The sequence below is a fragment of the Zophobas morio genome, unplaced genomic scaffold (assembly GCF_036711695.1).
Source record: "Zophobas morio isolate AGI-343-1 ecotype UQ-CSIRO unplaced genomic scaffold, CSIRO_AGI_Zmor_V1 ptg000024l, whole genome shotgun sequence".
NCBI classification, from domain to species: domain Eukaryota; kingdom Metazoa; phylum Arthropoda; class Insecta; order Coleoptera; family Tenebrionidae; genus Zophobas; species Zophobas morio.
Window position 1 is genome coordinate 19,832,317 of NW_026972129.1, and position 23,031 is coordinate 19,855,347.

The 23,031-nt window shown below is 32.3% G+C and overlaps 1 long non-coding RNA gene across 1 annotated transcript in view; it reads left to right on the forward strand.

Moving 5' to 3' along the window:
- Positions 1 to 22,460, forward strand: part of LOC135134987 (uncharacterized) — a 485,030-nt gene extending 462,570 nt beyond the window's left edge. The window contains exon 4 of the long non-coding RNA XR_010281417.1: positions 22,397 to 22,460. This is a non-coding gene — a long non-coding RNA (uncharacterized LOC135134987). The remainder of the gene's footprint in view (positions 1 to 22,396) is intronic.
- The last annotated feature ends 571 nt before the right edge of the window (positions 22,461 to 23,031 follow it).

The following is a 23,031-nucleotide window of genomic DNA, read 5'->3' on the forward strand; positions in this document are numbered from 1 at the left end:
TTTCAGAAAGCATCACCTGAAATCCAGATTAACTAATTCTATTTCAGAAACGTCATCGTCAGTTGAAATTCAGATTGCATCAAATTTAATTAATGTACCTAATTGTTAGACATTCACATTGTCATTGGAACATATTACAAGAAATGATTTCTATCATGTTTCAATGCGTAATTATTTTTGATTTGCATTTATTACAACTGTGAATTTATGAAAAAATGAATTGAATTAAAATAAATAGTGCGGCTTTGGTATTGGAGAATATGACGGTGCGACATTAAACATTATGTAGAAAGTATTTTTTTTTATATAATTATATTTTTTTCTCACCACTTTGTAAACAAAATAATCTTGTACCGATTGCACTATTGCGTTTACATCCTAATATACAACAACCGGACATTTTTATAAAGCAGATAACCAATTTTTTAATGAGATTTATTCATGAAACTACCTAACAACTAACTAACCACGTCAAATTCTTTAACGATACCTGAGATTTTGCAGAGCAGCTGACATATCGATGCCATTTTTGGGCAAAAATCATATCATCTCTTTTCAATACATTGGTACAGTGCTGTTCTTTATGTAGATATCTAGGGCCTTTAATACAATTAATATACAGGCTGGTCCAAATGAAACGAAACAGACGGGACCGTGGGCGCTGTACATGCTTATGTGAAAAATGCTCGAACAGATCGATTTTTGACTCAAGGGGAATACTGATATCAGCGGTATCATGTCCATTTTTGGTCATCGAAAGCGTTGTCAGAAGTAAAAAAAAAACAACAACAAGGCAGCAACACTACACATCCTTTGCAATGCTGTATCTCGCGAACCAAGCAACAGCATTTAAAAATTCAAACGTTGTTAGAAAGGGAGTTAATAGGCCTTCCAAACAAGATGCTTTTTGACCTATATTACCATTTAAGATTTTTGACTTGATAGCCGCCCTTCGTTCCTGGGTGAAGACAAAAGAACGAAAAAGTAACGTCAAAAATCGGTCTATTCGAACATTTTTCACATAATCCAGTACAGCGCCTACGGTCGCCTCTAAATATCATTTACGAGAAATGTGTGGTGCTGAGAAAATCGTAGAATGCTTTGCTAGACATTTTTTTCAGTATTTACTAGTAATAAGAACATCAATTTTGACTATATCAACTTTCCTGTGGATCAACCTCTCAATATCGTAATTGAGAGCTCCTTCGTTTTCAGTGCGCTAGAAAACCTTGAAAACAAAAACTGTTCAGGACCTGATGGACTCCCACAATCTTGTTTAAGGGATGCGGTAAATCTATAATCGATCTATTAATCCCGGCAAGTTTCCGACTCTCTGTAAATCAGCATTTATAATTCTTATTTTTAAATCGGATTTAAAGTTTAAATGTTCAAATAAAAAACTATAGACCTATAAGTTTGCAGTGTACTCCGTCAAAAAATTTTGAAATCATTGTAGCTTCTCAAATCTTTGAGAAATTTAAAACAGTGGTAACTCCATGTCAGCATGGATTTTTTCAAAACGATCAACCTGAATCAATATTTTTACTTTTGCTAATTATGTTTTCGATGCCTTTGAAAATAACTTAGATGTTCATGTTGTTTACACAAACTTAGATGGAGTCAATTCAAATGACTATCTAGTTACTTCAGGTGTTCCGCAAGGTTCAGTCATTGGCCCACTTCTGTTTAATATCTTCATAACGATATTGCTTCGAATATTACATCGGATACGCTTCTCTACGCAGATGACCGAAAATTGTTTAAGAGCATACACACACTTACTGATACTGCGGTCCTACAATCCGATATAATTAAAATTGAAAATGATGCAAAATTAATGATATGTCACTCAATTTAGGTAAATGTATTATTTGTTTTAGCAGGAAATTTGCTTCATCTCCATGTTCTTATATTTTATGTGGTACTGGACAGTCTGTAGTCAAAGAAATGAATGATTTAGGTGTTTTACTAGATGGTAAGTTAAGTTTTCATTGTCACTATTATACAATAATTTCTAAAGGCAGGAAAATGTTAGGTTGTGTCAAAAGGTGGTCTACTGATTTCAGTGATGTACGTGTTTAGTCCTATTATTTAATTCTCTCGTAAGATCCTTATTAGAATACAACACTCTTATTTGGTCACCGTTTTTTTTCTTCCCACATCAAACGTTTTGAAGCTGTGTAAAACAATTTTCTTAAATATTTAATGTCTCGGACTCGGTTTATAAAACATTTTAGAGAGTACTAATCTGGTTGCTAGTTATGTACCAATTAGTAGTTTAGCAAATCGTAGAATTTATCACAAATTGTGGTTTATCTTCAAATTAGTAAATGGTTTAGTAGATACGCCAGATTTATTATCAATGATTTATTTTAATGTACCCGTTCGAATTGTCCGCTCTCCTTATATGTTTTTGTACCTTATCAGTTATCATAGAAGGAAATAAGCCCTTGATTCTCCCGTGAACAGTATGATTTTACCTGCTAACCAATACTGTAAGAACCTAGAATTTTTTAGTGTATCATTTAATAGATTCAAGAGAGAATGCCGTAAAATGTTATTTGTATAACCTACTAATAAGTCTTGTAATATTAAACACAATTTTAAAATTTTTCAAACATAAGTTGTAAGCAACTGGACTAATTGTAAGATACACGTAAATATATTTAATGCATTGGAAACTATGAGGAAAATGTATAACTTTCTGCAACAATAAAATCCTATATAAAATTTATATGATATGATTTTAGTGCATTTGGTTTAGATTTGTTTTTAAAATGAAATCTTCTAAAACTTGGTTTTTACTTTTGTTTTACTTTTTATGCGGCAACACACATCAGCTGTTTTTAAAAAATTCATTGTCAATAGGTTGTTTTTTTTTATTGCTTTATAATATGTATTATATTATTATATTATGTGAAGTAAATTATGTTTTCCGAGATAAACAAAACTACAGACATGAAATTGCATTGTCAACTGATCGAGACACAAAGTTCTGCATCAATAGGTATCCTGTAAATAAATAAATACATATATTTAGTTATTTATTTATTTAATACTCCGCCAAAAACGCTGCAATATTTAACAACTGATACATAGTTTCTAAAATTTCAATTGATGTTGTTCGCAAGACCTTAATTTACATAAAAACACAAAAAACTGGTGGATGATTGCGGTACTTTATAATATATATCTAGGTACTATAAATTGCATTAAACAACAGCACCATCTGGTGAAAATTTTCTATTAACTCCCTTTCTAACAACGTTTGAATTTTTAAATGCTGTTGCTTGGTTCGCGAGATACAGCATTGCAAAGGATGTGTAGTGTTGCTGCCTTGTTGTTGTTTTTTTTTTACTTCTGACAACGCTTTCGATGACCAAAAATGGACATGATACCGCTGATATCAGTATTCCCCTTGAGTCAAAAATCGATCTGTTCGAGCATTTTTCACATAAGCATGTACAGCGCCCACGGTCCCGTCTGTTTCGTTTCATTTGGACCAGCCTGTATATTAATTGTATTAAAGGCCCTAGATATCTACATAAAGAACAGCACTGTACCAATGTATTGAAAAGAGATGATATGATTTTTGCCCAAAAATGGCATCGATATGTCAGCTGCTCTGCAAAATCTCAGGTATCGTTAAAGAATTTGACGTGGTTAGTTAGTTGTTAGGTAGTTTCATGAATAAATCTCATTAAAAAATTGGTTATCTGCTTTATAAAAATGTCCGGTTGTTGTATATTAGGATGTAAACGCAATAGTGCAATCGGTACAAGATTATTTTGTTTACAAAGTGGTGAGAAAAAAATATAATTATATAAAAAAAAATACTTTCTACATAATGTTTAATGTCGCACCGTCATATTCTCCAATACCAAAGCCGCACTATTTATTTTAATTCAATTCATTTTTTCATAAATTCACAGTTGTAATAAATGCAAATCAAAAATAATTACGCATTGAAACATGATAGAAATCATTTCTTGTAATATGTTCCAATGACAATGTGAATGTCTAACAATTAGGTACATTAATTAAATTTGATGCAATCTGAATTTCAACTGACGATGACGTTTCTGAAATAGAATTAGTTAATCTGGATTTCAGGTGATGCTTTCTGAAATAGAACTGATTAATCTGAATTACAATTTATATCATTTGAAGTCAACTTCATATTCTACAAAATACAATTGGCACTGGTGTAGACCACAATTTCAAGTTGGATTCTTACTGTTTTGAAACTGGATACCATTCAAATAATTGCAATAATTTAAAGTTGGTGGGTAGTTTTTCCAGAAAACGGCGGATGATTGCGGTACTTTATGATATATATCTAGGGACTTTAAATTGCATTAAACAACAGCACCATCTGGTGAAAATTTTGTCGAACTATTGCGTGTGTTTGTGCTTGTGTTTAGGTAGTTTCCAGAGATATGTAAAAGACTAGATACAGATATTTAATGTTGTCGTGGACATACGTTTAGGGCCAAGATGTCACTGTACGTTTATATCTCCCTCTTTTTCTCTAGCACGTATAATGGTAACCCGATATCTGAAGGTCTCGCTCTGTACGGCGCAACCAATCAGTTGGTGCAACGTTTGTCGTTGATGCCGTTCTTGTGTTTGTGCCGGTCCCTGTCAGACCACTCAGACTGTGGGTGGTTATGATTATTTATAATTGCCGCCATCAGAACGGGCCAATAACAAGACAACCACCTTTTAGAGAGTGATCGATGTAGCCTACACTTGGCAATCTATAGTACTGGTGCTGATATAGAAAAGGATAGGCGACACAAAGTATTGCTACTCTTAGATCATGGATGTTGGCCCTAGATCGGGAAAGCTATAACCGCATCTGTCTTTTACATATCTCTGGTAGTTTCCACCTCCGACCAAAAATGCGCCAAATCATAGAAAACACCACTCACTACTCTAAAACCACGTAAAACGTTTTGACGTATTCGCCTTCGATATCGAAAGTAATGATTTAGCATTCAGAGGTGTATGAGTACTAAATGCATACATAAAAAACTTAGTACAAGTTGAAGTTGTTTGTAGAATTCCTTCAGAACTGAAATTTGAAAATTTTGAAATCGTAACAGACGCTAAACACAGAGTTTTTAATAAAATTAAAATAATCATTCAGCTTTCGACATTAATCTCAAAGATATTAATCTTTAACTTGGCAATGCATGGTCATACATAAAACTGTACTTTTTGTTTGCTTATAAAATTGTTTAAGCATGCATTTGTTTTACCGGAAGTTTCGTTCGACACACATATTTCTTTTTATTAATTTTATGTGATATATCTATAAGCATAAAATAACGGTACATGGTTTTATAAAATTTGAACCAACAGGGTTTCTTCTTTATTTTTGACTCTAAGGAAATTACGATATAATAATAAGATTTTTGAGCCTCAAATTCCAAAATTCATGAAACAGATTTCAATTTTTGTGTCAAAAAAAAATCAATAAAAAAAAAATTACGAATTTAACAAAAAAGTGTACAAAGACATTTGCATTTTTGTAAATTGTAAATATGTTTTGCTGCAGTAATAACACAAATTTTTGATGCACATCCTAAACTAGACGTAATTTTTCGTATGCACAAACAGATTTGTCCAAACATACATGCTGATTTATTGTAACATGTAGTCTGAAACCATGTTGAGCTATAACATCACGATCAACCATACTCGTATATAAAATTACTTTGACTTGATTGAAAAAATCTGTTTGTACGAACAATTTATACAAACATTTTATTATGTGTAGGGACGATTTATCTAAGCACATACAATTAACTCAAACTATTAAGTCATATTTGTTGCTACATGTAGTGCTGTAGTTATTTTGTATGTCCATTTTGTTGGTACATACAAATACAGCAAACTTGTTTTTACGTCTAAGGGGCCCCTAACAAAATAATATATTAAAATTGTCCCCAAATTCGTTAGTGAACGAACATAGCGGAACTTCGAACGCTGTAAAAAATGTTTGAAGTGAAAGATGTAAACAGAGACGAAGGACATATTATGGATGTTGCAAGTATGTATACACGCACACTGCGACGGACCTAACTGCATTCATTCATCGAATGATCGAAAATCAAAATATTGGTATTGGTTAACTTTCCTTTAATACTCGCGTTAAATCAAATTGTATAAAAAAGACAAACTTTCTCTACTACAAAATATGTAGTAAGTAATATAGAGTTCATTAAAAATTTGCTTGATGATTGCAATAAACATAGTTTACAAATGTCTATATGTAGATTATTTAATTGTTTTTTAAATTTGTCATTTTTTTTTATTGCTCTTTTTTAACACGAAATATCCATGAATTTTGAAATTACGGTCAAACAAATCTTATTATTATATAGCAGAATTAGTTTTTGTTAATTTGGTTTTTTATAAAACATGTATTTCTTTCTTGAAAGTTGAATGTGAATCAGACAATCTGTAACAAAAATGTTGTTATTTTTCTCTAAATATCAAGTAAAATATATGTATAAAATGAAGCATACAGTAAAAGAAAATGTTACAAATTGCAAAGCAACAAATTGCAGTTGTATGTATCTGTCTTATTAGATACATAGCTAAGTTAAAATAGTTGATGAACATAAAAGAAAAATGCATATCTAAAAATGCTAAAGAAAACAAATAATTACTAGCTACCTGACGATTACGCTGGAAATAGTAATATACATTTTTTTGTGGCTCTATTGTATTCCACTAAAGTTCAGAGATTATTTTGAATTTGACTACTCATCAGTTTTGTTTATGTGGTTATCAAGTTATTTGTCTCGAATACTTATAAGATACAAGTAAATGAATAATTTGTTTTCTATTTATCATGGCTACTCTTCTTTATCTGTCTGTCCGACAAAGGTTGTAATTATTTTAATGCAACACCTACTCATCAATATGTCAAAAACTTTAAAATGTAAATTTAATCATTTTGCCCTAAAATGAATTTGTTTCCAAATAGAAATAAATGGGTACATTGTCGTTAAAATGTTCTTGTTGTACCTACTAACTTTAAAGAAATCGAATTTGCAAAATATTTAGTGGGACTTTAAAACACTGAAATATTTTGCTCGTAGTTTTAAAATTAAAACAAAAAGAAATAAATGATTGAACGAATATTACTGAGAACCTTATTGTGTTGTTGTGTTATTGTTAAAAAAAAAATTCCCGATGTTAATGTCATACATTGTATGTACGTGTATTGAATCGTCACATAAGTCTTCATTTAAAATATTTAAAAATTCATACCAGTAGATTATGATGTTTCGCAAAACATAAAAATATCTACATTTGCTGCAAAAATCTATTGCATGACCATATTCCAACTGTATTGTAAATTTGAAAAATTTTTTTAGTATCAAACATAATTAAATAACTAGGTATTTCTTAATACAACAAAAAAAATGTTGCATGCCAAAATCAAGTGAAATATGTGAGATATAAATAAAAGTTTGCCAGTTAACATATATACCAATAATGTTCATTTTCTCGTTATAAAACCCTACCAAATAATAGATGGGCGGCAAAAGTAAGTTTGTACACATCCGGCCGAACTCCTCAGCAAGGCTTCCACCCTGCAGTGTGGGGGCGTTCTTCAAACCCATAGATCTGGTAACAGCGCTTTAGATTTACTCCACCGGTACATGTCACAGTCTACATATATACGAAAACCAGCTGGTGCTATGTAACAGGAGGTAGAATCATTTCAAACACATTTTCAACTTTTGCATAATAAAAATATAATAATATATCTAATAATAAATTCTTATTTAGCTTCAAAATAAATAAATAAAACTTGTGTATGTGTCGCGTCGCCGCCGCCATCGCCCGCCGCCGCCCTCGTGCCGTTCGCCCGGATCCCGCCGCCGCCGCCCGCGTCCCGTCGCCGCCGCCCACGTCCCGCCGCCGCCCGCGTCCCGTCGCCACCCGCCCTCCCGCCGCGTTCGCGTACCGCTAGGATTTCAGAAGGTGAAAGCGCTAGCATTTAGACCAGCAATGGACCAGCGAAGATTTATGACCCGCTTGGATTTGAGACCCGCTAGGATTTACCACACCTCGAATACTTAAGGACCGCTACTAATTAAGGGTAATTAATTATCGATTAAATCTCATTTAATATTCACGATAATCATTAAAACCCTCTGATAATTAATTCCCCATTCTAAAAAAGTATACAAAATTGCAATTGCCATTGTATCGAGCTTGTGCCCCTTTATAGGTGTTCCGAATAATCATTTAAGAAGTGAAAGCGCTAGTCTTTTAAACCCGCTAGTATTTTACACCGCTTGGATTTACACGCACCCCGAATAACCCTTGAGCGAGGGAAGTATCGGCATTTATGACCGCTAGGATTTCGGAAGGTGAAAGCGCTAGCATTTTGACCAGCAATGGACCAGCGAAGAATTACGACCCGCTTGGATTTGAGACCCGCTAGGATTTACCATACCTCGAATACTTAAGGACCGCTACTAATTAAGGGTAATTAATCATCGATTAAATCTCATTTAATATTCACGATAATGATTAAACCCTCTAATAAATTAATTCCCGAATCTAATTAAGGCCTAAACACACCTATTAAACATATTCCCGTAATTAAAATCGAATTTAATCGATAATTAATTATGCATTAATTAACTCTAATTACTAGCGGTCCTTAATTACTAGCGGGTCTCAAATCCTAGCGGTTTTTTCAAGGTCGCTCAAATCCTAGCGGTTTTTCAAGGTCACACTAATGGGTCGCTGTTACTACTTATATGTCTTGAAAACAAAGAAAGTACAATACTTGATCTCTGATAACAGTCACATATCAAATACAAATACAGTCATTGAATACAAACACTGAATGCAAACAGTGGAAACTTGTGAACTCGATTTACATTAATTTAACATTAATTGATTATATTGTAATATATTCGTAATAAAAATGGGAGGTCCGTAACACCTAGAGTACGAAGAAATACGTCTCCCGTTTCCGTCTATCTGTCCGTCTGTCTGTCTGTCTATCGTTACGGATTTTTATTAGAGGAATAATCTCCGAAAGTACTGGGCCGATTGTTGTAAAATGTATTCACTACATGTTAAAAATGCAAAAGGTAAAGTATAACTCCTTCGGGAAAAGTTTTAAGGGTTCTCTGGATAATCTTTGAACTCCGCTAGCGCCTCATACCATTTCGTACACTAGTGTGGTCTTACGATTTTCCACAATAAAATGCTACGTAGCGAGCTTATAGCTATAATGTAAATTTTAATACTTTGGCACGATTATGAAAAATGAAGCCACTTTTTGTAAATTTTCATTTAAATTGTTTCATATTTGTTTAAATTAAGCAAAAACCGTTTGACCGATGAAAATCCATTATTACTATCATTATTCACTCATCTTCTAGAAAACCACGTAGAGTACCTACCATGGGAAGTCACTCTAACTCAGTAGGACTATATTAACAAATTACCTTGTCGAACATATTGATTGATGCTTGAAAGGTCACAAATTGGACTACGCGTCGTAAAAGCTATGCTCTCATATTTTTTAACCAGAAAACATCGAGGCGATCAGCCGGAAACACAGCGTCATTCATAATGGGATTTGTCTAGGATTTTCGATCGTTTTAATAGTTGTGCAACGAGCCATTATCTGTATCGAACACGCGGCAGTTTTAAAATTTAAATCAGGCCTAATCCCTCCCTAAATAAGACGTCGAGATTAAATAAAGCAAGCCGCTAAATTATTGTTATTACGAAGATCCTGACATGCAAACTTATCGATTGCATGTCTGATGGCGAGCCACTTCAATATTCCATCACTTCTGCACAGAAGATTATTAAAACATGAAACGCTTGCCAAACGTTGTTTCATTTGCAGGTTTGGATGTGGAATTGGGTGCCATTGATAGGTATGATGGATCAGATTTGATTAAATTTTAAATTCTCATCTTGCGGTGACATTTGACCAATATATTAAAGTCTGGCTTTCAGGACATTTACAGTTTTGATTAGCAATTATGCAACCGATTTTTGTAGGCCAGTGATTTTTACAACAAGCGCTTAATTTGAAACCCATCAATCTGTTATGGCTATTCACATTCAATAATTGAGCGGGTCAATTAGAAAGGCAAATGCAGGCTTATAAACATAACCCTCATATAATTGATTACGTAAGATAAACAAGTGATTATATAAAGCGCGGCTCAGCTGCTGTTATAGATTTTTATTAGAATAAATAATTAGTTGAACACATCAAATGTATTCAGCTCTAAACATCACCAGTGAATCCATTATTATGTAGTGTGTGCTGTGGGCTGGTGGTCTGGAATAATAGGTTGAGTGCCTCTACACATCTGTTTTGATATTTATCAGAATTTTTCCAGAACCTTGATCTGCACAAAGTTCTTTGCTGACAATTAATTCTAAATTAATAATCGCAAAACCAAAATTTTTTCCTTCCTTTAGCCAAGATACATTTCAAATATATTCCAGTTCTAATTCCTGGCCCCATTTACCAAGCTAAACCTACTGAGCTTCCTGTTTTTTTTTTTGCATTAATTCATTCATTGGAAAATGACACTGTTCTATTTACCCAAGTCCAAAAAAATACGGAATCTGCCTGAAAAATCACTACCGGAATCGATGCCATAAACCGGAATTTGAAAGTTTTTTTAGAGCAATTGCGTTTTTTCAAATTCTGAAAACAACGCCATTTCGGTTGAAATAGGCAAAATATTCAACAACTGTTGGTAGAAATAGGTTCTGAAATATAAAATTAGTCTTCGAACTCAATTTCAGACAGATCGCTAGACTTTAATTTTTTCTTGAAATTTTTGGCTCGCAAAAATTTATTTTTGAGACACATAATTTTATTTCGTTATTTGAGTAGACAGATTCCGAAACTTTTCTCCGTCGACTTATTATTCGAACCTACAGAATATGACGGGGCTCAGAATTAACTTACGGAGTTTGTTATTTTTGCTAGGAATCTAATAGAATCTACTCATCGGCCTGTTAGGTCCACACGAAGTTGGAACCCGACTGAAGTGATCTAAACCGAAAGTCGAGATTTTTTATCATTTGAAAGCTATGACCTGTAAATTAGAAGCATGTTTTTTAGAATTCTGAAAAAACGCCATTTCAGGCAGATCCCTAGACTTTCTTCTTTCTGAAATTTTTGGATGGCAAAAATATTTCCCTTGAGTCAGGTTACTCCTATGTCTCTATTTAAGTGGGCAAATTCCGAAAATTTGCACCATTTACTAGTTTGAACCTACAGAATATGAGTCCGGTCTCAAAGTTGACTTACGGAGCTTCCTGAAATTTTTTGATTTTTTTGCAGGGGTTCATTTGTTGGAAAATGACATCATTCCACTCATCCTTTCTAAGGTCTCCAAGAAAGCGGATGACGTAAACAGGAAGTCCAGATTTTTAATCATTATTAACTATGTGTTTGAAATTGGAAAAATCTTTTTTCTAACTCTGGAAAAAACTCCATACTTCTGAGATATACAACGTAGATCTACAAACTCAATTTCAGGCAAATCTCTGGACTTCCATTTTTTCCTGAAATTGAATTACATCACTCCTACTTTTTTTTGACAGGTTCCAAAAAATTGCCCCATTTATTAATTTGAACCTATAGAACAACTCTTAGAATTTACCTACGGAGATTCCTAATTTTTTGAATTTTTTTTTTTAATTTATTTATCGGAAAATGACATCATCCCACTCATCATCCTGTCAGAGCCCCACAGAGTGACACAAACCAGAATTCCAGATATTTAATCATTTGAGAGCTATGAATTCGTAACTTAGAAACATGTTTTTTCAAATTGTGGAAAACCCCATTTTGACTGAAATTGACGAAATGTTCAGTAACGATGGCAGGTATGAATTCGGAGATAGGAAATTGGTGTAACAAACTCAGTTTTAGGCAGATCACTAGACTTTCAGTTTTTGCTGAAATTTTTGGCTAGCAAAAATGTGTCTCTCGAGACACATTCTGCTGATTTCTTTATTTGTGTAGGCAGGAACCAAAAAAATTGCACCAAATTTTTTTGAATTTTTTCGAGAAATTCATTTATTGGAACATGATGCTAACGTGAGTAAAACCCCCAAGGAACCAAATCATGCAAACAAGAAATCCAAATTTTAAATCATTAAAGAGCAATGAACCCCGTAAATTAGAAAAATCTTTCTATTTTCCGAAAAAACGCAATTTCGACTAAAATTGGCGAAACGTTCAACAGCTGATAGCAGAAATGAATTCTGAAATATGAAGTTGGTCTACAAAACTCAATTTCAGACAGATCTGTAGACTTCCATTTTTTCCTGAAAATTTTGACTAGAAACAATGTTTGTCTTGAGCTATCTCACTCGTACTTTTTTTCTTGAGTACATGGATTCCAAAAATATGCACCATTTACTAATTTCTAGATACAGAACATGAATCCGAGCAGAGAATTTATCTATGGAAATCCCTGATTTTTTTGCTTTTTTTTTTAAATAATACATATATAAAACAATTACATCATCCCACGCATCAGCCTGCTAGATCCCCACGGGTGAAAAAAATTTTTGACGCGATTAAAAAACTCAGAGAAGGCGAATGACGTAAACTAGAATTCCAGATATTTAATCATTTGAGAACTATGAGCCCGTATATTGAAATATTTATGTTTTTTCAAATTCCGGAAAAAGCCCATTTAACTCAAATCAGCGAAATGTTCATCAATTGATGGTAGAAATAAATTCTGAGACCTGAACTTGGTGAACAAACTCAATTTCAGGGAGATCTTTAGTATTTTTTCCTGAAATTTTTTACTCCAAAAATATTTTCCTTGAGCCACACCTGTTTCTTTATTTGACTATCAGAAATCTAAAAGTTGCACTATTTACTAATTTAAACCCTCAGAATATAAATCCGAACTCATAACTAACCTATAAAGTCTTATTAATATTTTTGATTTTTTGAAGGAATTCATTTATCGGAAAATGACACCATCCTACGCATCTTAGGCCCATTTCTTTATTTGAGTAAGCAGAAACCAAAAAGTTCTACCATTTTCTTATTTGAACCTACAGAATTGGAAGCCGGCTGAAAAGATATTCTGACGTTATTAAGAAACTCCAAGACGTAAAGCAGAAGTCCAGATCTCTAATCTAAGAGCTATGAATCCGTAAATTAGAAACACGTTTTTCAAATTCTGGAATAAAGCTTATTTAACAACTGATGGCAGAAATGGATTCTGAAATATAGAATTGGCCTAGAACTTCAATTTCAGGCAATTTTCTAGACTTTCACCTTTTCCTGAAACTTTTGGCTCGTAAAATGTTTCTTTTGAGCCACATTACTCCTATTTTTTTATTTGAATAGATAGATCCCAAACCGTTGCACTATTTACTAATTTGAACCTACAGAATATGACCTCAGCTCCACAATTGATCTAAAACGAGCTTCCTGATTTTTTGCAGGAATTCATTTATAGGAAAATAACATCATTCCTACTCATTAGCTTCTCAGGTCCATACAGATATGGAATCCGATTAAAAAATCATTCTGACCTTATTAAGAAACTCCAAAAGAGCGAGTGACGTAAACCAGAACTCCAGATCTTTAATCATCTAAGAACTATGAGCCCGTAAATTAGAAAAAAGTTTTTCAGATTCTGAAAAAACGCCAATTTCGACTAAAATCGGCGAAATATTTCACAACTAATGGCAGAAATGGATTCTGAAATACAAACAAAGTTGATCCACAAACTCAATTTCAGGCAATTTTCTACGCTTCCATCTTTTTCCTGAAATTTTGGGTTCACAAAAATGGTTCTCTTGAGCCACACTACTCCTATTTTTTTGTTTAAGTAGAGATATTCCGAAAATGGTCACCAGTTAGGAATTTGAATCTACAGAATATGAATTCGGGCCCAGATTTAACCTAGAGAGCTTTCTGAATATTTTGGATTTCTACAGGAATTCATTTATTAGAAAATGACACAATTCTACTCATCGGCTTCTCAGATCCATCCGAATCCGTCTGAAAAATCATTCTGTCGCTATTAAGAAATTCCAAGAGAGTGGATGACGTAAGCCCGAAGCCCCGATTTTTAATCATTTAAGAGGTATGAGCCCGTATATAAAATTCTGAAAAAACCCCTTTTAACTAGAATCGGTATGTTCAACAATTGGCGGAACAAATGGATTCTGAAAAGTTGATCTGCAATATCAATTTCAGGCAGTTCTCGATGCGTTGATTTTCTCCTGAAATTTTTGGCTAACGAAAATGTTTTTCTTGAGTCACATTACTCCTATTTCTTTATTTGTATAGACAGATTCCTAAACTTTGCACTATTTATTCATTTGAACCTACAGAATATGAGTTCAGGTCAGGTCAGATCGGGGCAAAAATTCCCTAAAAAAATTGTTTTTTTATTTTTTGCAAGGATTCAATTATCTGAAAATAACACCAATCTACTCATAGGATTCTCAGGTTCATATAGATATGGAATCTGACTAAAAATCATTGTGGCGTTATAAACAAAGCCGATGACGCAAATCAGAAGTCCAAATTTTTAATCATTTAAGATCTATGAGCCCGCAAAATAGAAAAATATTTTTCAGATTCTGAAAAAGATCTAATTTAGATTAAAATCGATGAAATGTTTCACAACTGATGACAGAAGTGGATTTTGAATTATATAGCGTGTTATTGAAAGGTATGTACAAAATAAAATCGGCAATTGGTTTCGAAGTATGGGTGCTAAAATTAAAAAAAACTTCAGGTAAAAATTTTCGCCTTTTAGAGATAAAAATTATTAAAATTTATGTCTAAATTCGTTGTACGCCTCTGATAAAAAGGTCATCTTTCGTTTCTATATCAACAAAAGGGTCTCTTATTTTTTTATTATTGTTACAGTTGCTAGGGTTTACTAAAATAAATTAATTTTACCTAATTATCCTTCAGTAGCGTCTAAAAAAGTTGGATAAGGGTTCATTTTCACCTTATAATTTTGATAACACAAAATACGTTTTTCAGACTTCTCAGACTTCGCGAAGAACTGTCAATTTTTTTGTTAGTACCTTTCAATAACACCCTGTAAAGTTGTTCTCCGAAGCTCAATTTCAGGCAATTTACTAGAGTTTCATTCTTTCCTGGAATTTTTGGTTCGCAAGAGAATGTTTCTCTTGAGCCACACTACTCCTATTTTTTTATTTGAGTTAACAGATTCGAAAAAGGTTCACCATTTACTAATTTGATCCTACAGAATATGAATTTGGGCTCAGAATTAAGGTATGGAACTCCTTGTATATTTTGGATTTTTTCAGGAACTCATTTATTGTAAAATGACATGATTCTACCCATTGGTTTCTTCGATCTCTCCGGATGTAGAATCCGGCTGAAAAATCATTCTGACGCTATTAAGAAACTCCAAGAAAGCGGATGACGTAAACCAGAGGACCAGAGCTTTAATCATTTAAGGACTATGAGTCCGTTAATTAGAAAAATTGGCGAAATGTTCAACAACTCTTGGAAAAAATGGATTTTGATACATAAAGTTGATCTGCAAGCTCAGTTTCGAGCAGTTTTCTAGACTTTCATTTTTTCCTGAATTTTTTGCCTCAGAAAAAAGTTTCTCTTGAGCCACATTCTTTATTTAAGTGGACAAATTTCAAAAATGTTCATCATTTACTCATTTGAACTTACAAAATATGAAGTCGGGCTCAAAATTGACCTACGGAGTTTCATAATTTTTTTTAATTTTTTCACAAATTCCTTTATCGGAAAATAACACCATTCTACTCCTTGACGTCTCAGGTCCACACGGATATAGAGTCCGGCTGAAAAATCACCCTCCCTCTCTTCGAAATTTCAAGAAAACGAATGACGTAAACCGCAAGTCGAGATCTTTAATCATTTGGGAGTTACGAGTCTGTAAATTAATTTTTTTTTCTAATTCTGAAAAAAATCCATTTTGACTGAAATCGAAAAAAAATATTGCAAATGTCTTGATATTTATTCATGACTGTCTTTGATTTTACAAGAACGTATTTTTATTGTTCATGAAAATCCGTAAACCAAATATATTACAGGATTACCCATCCTTAATGGTCGTACAAAAAATTTCGACAATAGAAAAAACTCGACCCTTCGGGTTTCGTTTCTCTCACTTTGTTCCAATTTGTTATAAAGCACTTACCGACCAAGTATAGTAATATACTATTCTGTTTGAAATCGGTTATTTTATTGATTTTCATTTTCCTTTGTATGGTTGTAATGTTTCTGTAGTGTCTATTTATTCATTACCAGTCAAGGAGTTTATTGTGTACCGTTTTTTAATGTACTGATACTCGACTATTGTTCTTGGATAGCCATACCAGAGACAATTTAAAATGCAATTTCCGAAGATAAATGTTATAAAACACGAATTTATCACGTTGGGGTGCTTTGTGAACAATTCTTGTTCGTAGCTCCATTAAATTTATCATTTATAGTTGAGTTTTCGGTCCAAACAACTATCTATGGAAAATGCAACTATGTAATCTGAAACATTCGAACCTAAAAATGTTTTTGTTAGCCTTAAGAACATTAATGACTCAGTAATAATTCGAAGCACAAAAAGATGGACGCATCAGTTCATTTTTTTCTCGTTATCCAGTTTACATTCTGTCGCTTGCAACGTTTTGCCTTTTTTCCTACGCGTTCCAACCTCGTAACGGAAATTGACTTGATTGAAGTATCGTCCGTTGAATCTTGTTTAAAAATAAAATCAATATATTTTGTAAATAATATTCAGCATAAATTAATAAACACATCTGATGTTTTCACCGATCGCTAATGGCAATTCCGAACGGGCTTATCTCTACGGCCGAAAATTGAATATAATACGCCTAATTATTCCGCAAAAGAAACTAATGAACGACAAATAAAAAATAAAATAATAAAGGCAGCGAAAGAGTTACAATTAAATGCAGGATATGACCACAACGCAGTGGCCCAAACAAACAACAAAAACCTTTAATTGATGGAGTCCATTAGAGCTCTCCGTTCCTGTTTTGACCGGCTGTGTGTCAATTATATACTGCATTACTTAAGTGGTCATCCACTTACAAGTTACATTTTTATCTCGACCATTATTACGGTCTTTACAATCTTAAATTTCCACCACTCGACGAGTGCTTCTTTCTCGGTTCTGCTGAATGAGGCTAATGACAATTGTGACGTGAAGAGGTTTCCTGCAGCAGCCGTTAAAAAGTAGACCTGTTTCGCTGCGGGCTTTAGTTCCGTGTATCATCAAGCCGTGCGGAACATTTACGATTTGTTGATAGAAATCAAGCTTGATTGTGGATAATTTAATTATTCTTTATCAACACGCCGTCGTCGAAAGCACAAATTGGGTGTGTCTCTAATATTCATAAAAGTCGTGTTTTTTTTTCAACGAGGACTTGTTAAGGGAAAATCTTGCTTTCGCAACGTTATGCAAAAACATCATCCATTAAGCAGCCACCCACAGCAAAAATATTTTGATCGAGATACGAAGCTTCATTGAAATTCAGATCCATAATAATTAGGTGTAATTTCTATGTAGATATTGTTTAAATATATTTTTCTTGTGGTTTTTGATAGAAGGTTAAACAGCAGTGAAAACAAATCAGGTTCCTTAGCAGGCAGAAATAATAAAGAATTTGGAGAGAAAAACAATTAATCTAAATTGAATTTTTTTGGTATTCCGCCCACACCTAAAGCAGGTTTGTTTATCTAAATAACAGAATTTTAGTAATTTTGTGGGAGTAAGAGATGAGGTTTAGGTGGTTCATGTTTTTTCATGATACGTGTGCAACCTGGACTAATGCAGACGTTAAAGTAACCAATAACCCCATGAGTAAACTAATTTCTCTTGACTTTCCAATTAATTTACCAAATTTGGAATGGATGACGCTACATTTTTATAATTAACTGATCATGGATAGCGTTTAAGAAATTATTAATGTTAATTTAAATAGACTGATAGCACATAGTAAAAATGATGACGTCTTACTTACCTACAAGTGGTAAACATAGTACGTGATGAAGGTATCCAGTTAATATCAGAGAAAATTCACCCTTATTACACCATTCTTTGAAATTGAATTAATTGTAAAGTTGAGTCCGCCAAATAGTCAACATTGACTTTTATTTACTGAGAGCCACCAATAAACCGTTTAGGACTATAGTAATGATAATTTACAGCCCTGAGCTCCTCTTTAATTTTGCCTATAAAGAACAAGGGTTCTATGAATCAGATGTACATCAACACATTTTAGCTCATAATTAATTAATTTTTCGATTCGTTTTTTAAACTTCAGTCGAATGTTGAATCAACTTGAAAAAATTGGTAGGAGGTTAATTTCGGCACAACTTTCCTCGCCCTTGAAGTAAAGCTTAATAAATTCCACTTGTTATAAACTATGATTTTGCGATTTTTGTTTTTTCCAAAGTAACAACCAATAGCGTAAATAACAACTCCGAAATATCGATAGTTCCAAAATCAAAAACATGAAAAATCTTAGGAAAGTCAAAAAATAAAAAATCCAAAGAACGGAAAATCGAGAAATCAAAAAATCTGAAAGTAATAAAATTGAAAGATCGAAAAACTGAAGAATGTAAAAATTGAAAAATCGAAAATTTGGAATATCCAAAATCAAAAAATCAAAACGGGGAAAGGTTTTAAAATCGAGTATGGAAAATCGAAAACTCGAGAAATCAAAAATTCGGAAAGTAAAATAATTGAAAAAGTCTAAAAACTAAAAAATGGAAAAACTGAAAAATTGAGAAATTGAAAAGAAACAAATTAAAAATTCAAACATCGAAAAATCGAAAATTCAATGAATCAAATATTCGAAAAAACGAAAATTAGAGAAATCGGAAAACCCAAAACTCGAAAATCTACAAAACAAAAATCGAGAAACCGAAAAATTAAAATTCGAAAATCGAGGAATATCGAAAAATCCAAGAATTGAAGTATATACAGAAAAAACGCAATATCAAAAGTCGAAAAATCAAAAATTATAAAATTGCAAAGTCGACGAATAGAAAACTTGAATAAACTGAAGAATTGAACTGAAAATTTGAGAAATCGAAAAGTGAAAAAATTGAAAACCTTAAAAGCTAAAGAATGTAAAAATTGAAACATCCAAACCTCAGAAAATCAAAAATTGAAAAATCGAAATGTAGGGAGAATTAAAATTCGAGTATCGAAAATCGGTAAGTCGAGAAATCAAAATATCAAAAAGTATAATAATAATTGGAAAGTTGAAAACTGAAGAATAGGAAAATTGAAAAATCGAGAAATCGAAAAGGAAACAAATTAAAAATTCGACTATCGAAAAATCGAAAATTCCATGGATCAAATATTCGAAAAAACGAATATTCGAAAAATCGGAAAACCCAAAACTCGAAAATCTACAAATCCAAGACCGAGAAACAGAAAAATCAAAATTCGAAAAATACAAGAATTGAAGTATAGAAAGACGCACTATCAAAAGTTGAAAAATCGAAAAGTCAAAAAATGGAAAACTTGAAAAACTCAAGAATGGAATTGAAACTTTGAGAAATCAACATGTGAGAAAATTGAAAACTCTAAAAATTGAAAAATGTAAAAATCGAAAATTCGGAAAATCAAAATTCCAAAAATCGAGGAATATCGAAAAATCTAAGAACTGAAGTATATACAGAAAAAATGAAATATCAAAAGTCGAAAAATCGAAAATTCTAAAATCGAAAAGTCGAAAAAAAAAAAAATTAAATTAAATAAATTAAAAGAAAACTTGAATAAACTGAAGAATGGAACTGAAAATTTGAGAAATCAAAAAGTGAAAAAATTGAAAACCCTAGAAGTTAAAGAATGTAAAAATTGAAAAATCGAAAACTCGGAATATCAAAAATCGAAAACTCGAAAAGTAGGGAGATGTAAAATTAGAGTATCGAAAATTGATAACTCGAGAAATCAAAATATCGAAAGGTAAAATAATTACAAAGTCTAAAAACGGAAGAACGGGAAAATTGAAAATTCGAGAAATCGAAAAGGAAACAAATAAAAAATCGACAAGTCGACAAATAGAAAAGTTGAAAAATCGAAAAATCGAAAAATTGAAACATCGCGAAATCGAAACATCAAAAGATCCAGAAGTGGAGAAATCGAAAAGTCTAGAAAGCGACAAACCGAAAAATCTAAAATGAAAATATGGAAACATTGGATCCAGAAATGGAAACATTCCCAAAATTGAAGTCGAGAAATGGAAAATTCGAAAAAATGAAAACTTGAAAAATTAAAAAATTAAAAAATTAAAAAATTAAAAAATTGAAAAATTGAAAAATTGAAAAATCGAAAAAGATAAAACATAAATAAACGTAAAATTGAAAAATCTAAAAACTGAAAAATCTAAAAACAACAAATCGAAAATTCCAAAATTTAAAAGAAACCGAAAAATTGCAGAAGCGAAAAATTGAAAAGTCGAGAGAATGAAACATCCCAAAACTGAAATGTAGAAAAATCGAAAAGTCGCAAAGTTGAAAAATTGAAACTTAAAAAAACTGGAAAATCGAAAAATCGAAACATCTAACAATTGGAAAATTGACACATTGGAAAATCGAAACCTCAAAATATCGGGAAATCGAACAGTCGATAAACCGAAATTTGAATTAAAATGTAAAAATCAGTAATTTGAAATAGCCCAAAATCGAAATGCCCTTAAATCGAAAAGTTACAATTTGAAAAATTGAAAAATTTAAATTAAAAAATCGAAAAACTGAAAAATTAAAAATTGATAGAACTAAAAAATCGAAAATTTTGTAACCGAAAAATCTGAAAATCTAAAAATGTAGAATTCAAAAAGCGAAAAACTGATAAATAGCAAAAAACGAGAAATCGAGAAATCGAAATATCTAAAATTTAAGAAATCAAGAAATTAAAATATCCAAAAATTGAAGACTCAAAAAATTATCAAATCCCAAAACTCATATCGAAAAATTCGTCGATCGATAACCCGAAAAACTGAAAAATCCAAAAATGTAAAAATCATGAAATTGAAATAGCCCAAAACCGAAACGGCCCAAAATTAAAATATGAAAAACTGAAAAATTTAAATTAAAAAAAATCGAAACATCGAAAAATTAAGAAAATGAAAAACTGAAAAATTGAATAGGTAATCGAAAACATGAAATCTTAGTAAATCGAAGAAGCGAAAAATTAATAAAACTAAAAAATTGAAAAATATAAACACCGAAAACTTTAAAAAACGAGAAATGTAAATAAAATTCGAAAAACGAAACCAAGGAGTCGAAAAATCAAAAAATTAAAATATCAAAGATCTGACGAATCGAAAAATTTATAAATCCCAAAACTCAAGTATCGATCAAACGATAATCGGAAAATTGAGGAACGAATAAATTTTGATTAACGATTATCATCAGTTTCAAAGTTAAATTGGAGAATGTTGTTATACAATTTTGATTTTTTTTTCCAAAATCTGGATCTCTAGGGTAAACATTCAAGACGGATTCATATACTACAAATGCAGGAGTATCTTATTTTATAAAATTTAAATAACATTTGCTAATGTAAATTTTAGACATAACGTCATCCTGTTATTGGTGGAGATGATTAGCCAAATTTTGGTTAGCACTTTACCATCTGCACGATTATCCTAATGCAGATATAAAATTTTACAATGATCCGTCTAGTGGTTTCGGAGTATCTATCTAATAAATATCCCGACAGACGGCAGACAGACAGATAGACGGCAACGGGAGACGTATTTTTTCGTACTATAGGGGTTATAAAACCTCGAGACAACATAAAAGTAGCCAGTCGCGCGATGGACTCGATTACAATACTTCCTTAGCTACGCTCGAAAAGTAAAAAGATTATAAATTCGACTCGAATATAATTAATATTATTAAATGTGTAAGGGCTAGTTTCATAATCAAAACATAAAAGACCTTTAACTAATGGGAGCTTTAAACCATTGTCTCAACAATGTGTTTCCATGATCAAAGTCCACCTCTGATTTTAAAGCTCCTTTAACTTGATTATGAAATCGGCCCTTGGTCTACTAAGGCACCTAAAAAAGTGCACAAAATTATCACCAAAAAATATTTTTATGCGTTGTTCTACACAAATTTATATACAATATGCTATATACTCTCTGCCATATCTCCGAAATAATAAATGCGTCCTGGATATCGCTAAATTCCGACAACGGAAAAGAACAAATTGATGTAAGAAAAGGAAAAATTTGCTTATTCGAGTATCAGTTAAATCCAGAATTTTTATTACCTCCGCAAAATGTTCACATCGTTCTCATATCCTCATTATCCTTTCTGTTTCAGATGATTACTCTCCTGGATCTCCTCCAAAACCCATATCGTAAGAACTGACGTGTTCCGCTGCAATAACCATGTGAGTAGTTTAACTGAACGACATAAATGAGAAACTTGTTGAAGTACCACGTCCAGCATAAATTAATAATGCACGCTGCATTTATTGCAAAATTGTGACCGTAGCACGGAAAATAACAATTACAGAATAATTTAAATCGTCCTGACAACTTTATTCAGTACTACGATAGCAATATCATGTTTATTATTTATGCGTTGCACAATGCGGCATGAAATATTTATTTGTTTCTAACTGAAAACGAGAATGATTCTAAACAGTAGAGTTTATTTTCCGGTGCAAGGTGCAGTTCTACCAGCGCATAACAGTAAACGATCCTTGATATCTCGCTATTTAATCCATTCGCATTAGTTTATTGCACAATGATGACTTTTTGCTCATGCAAATGGATAAAATCTTTGATTTATTATGACTACATTAGCACATATTGACTGTTATTTGCCGTACTAGCTGCAACCTTGTTTAGATAACAAACAGTAGTTACATCTACCTGATTATTCGCATTTCCTTCTATAAGGCAGATCGTGTCGACAAGGGTTGCTTCCCCTTTCTGCAAGGGGAAGCGAGA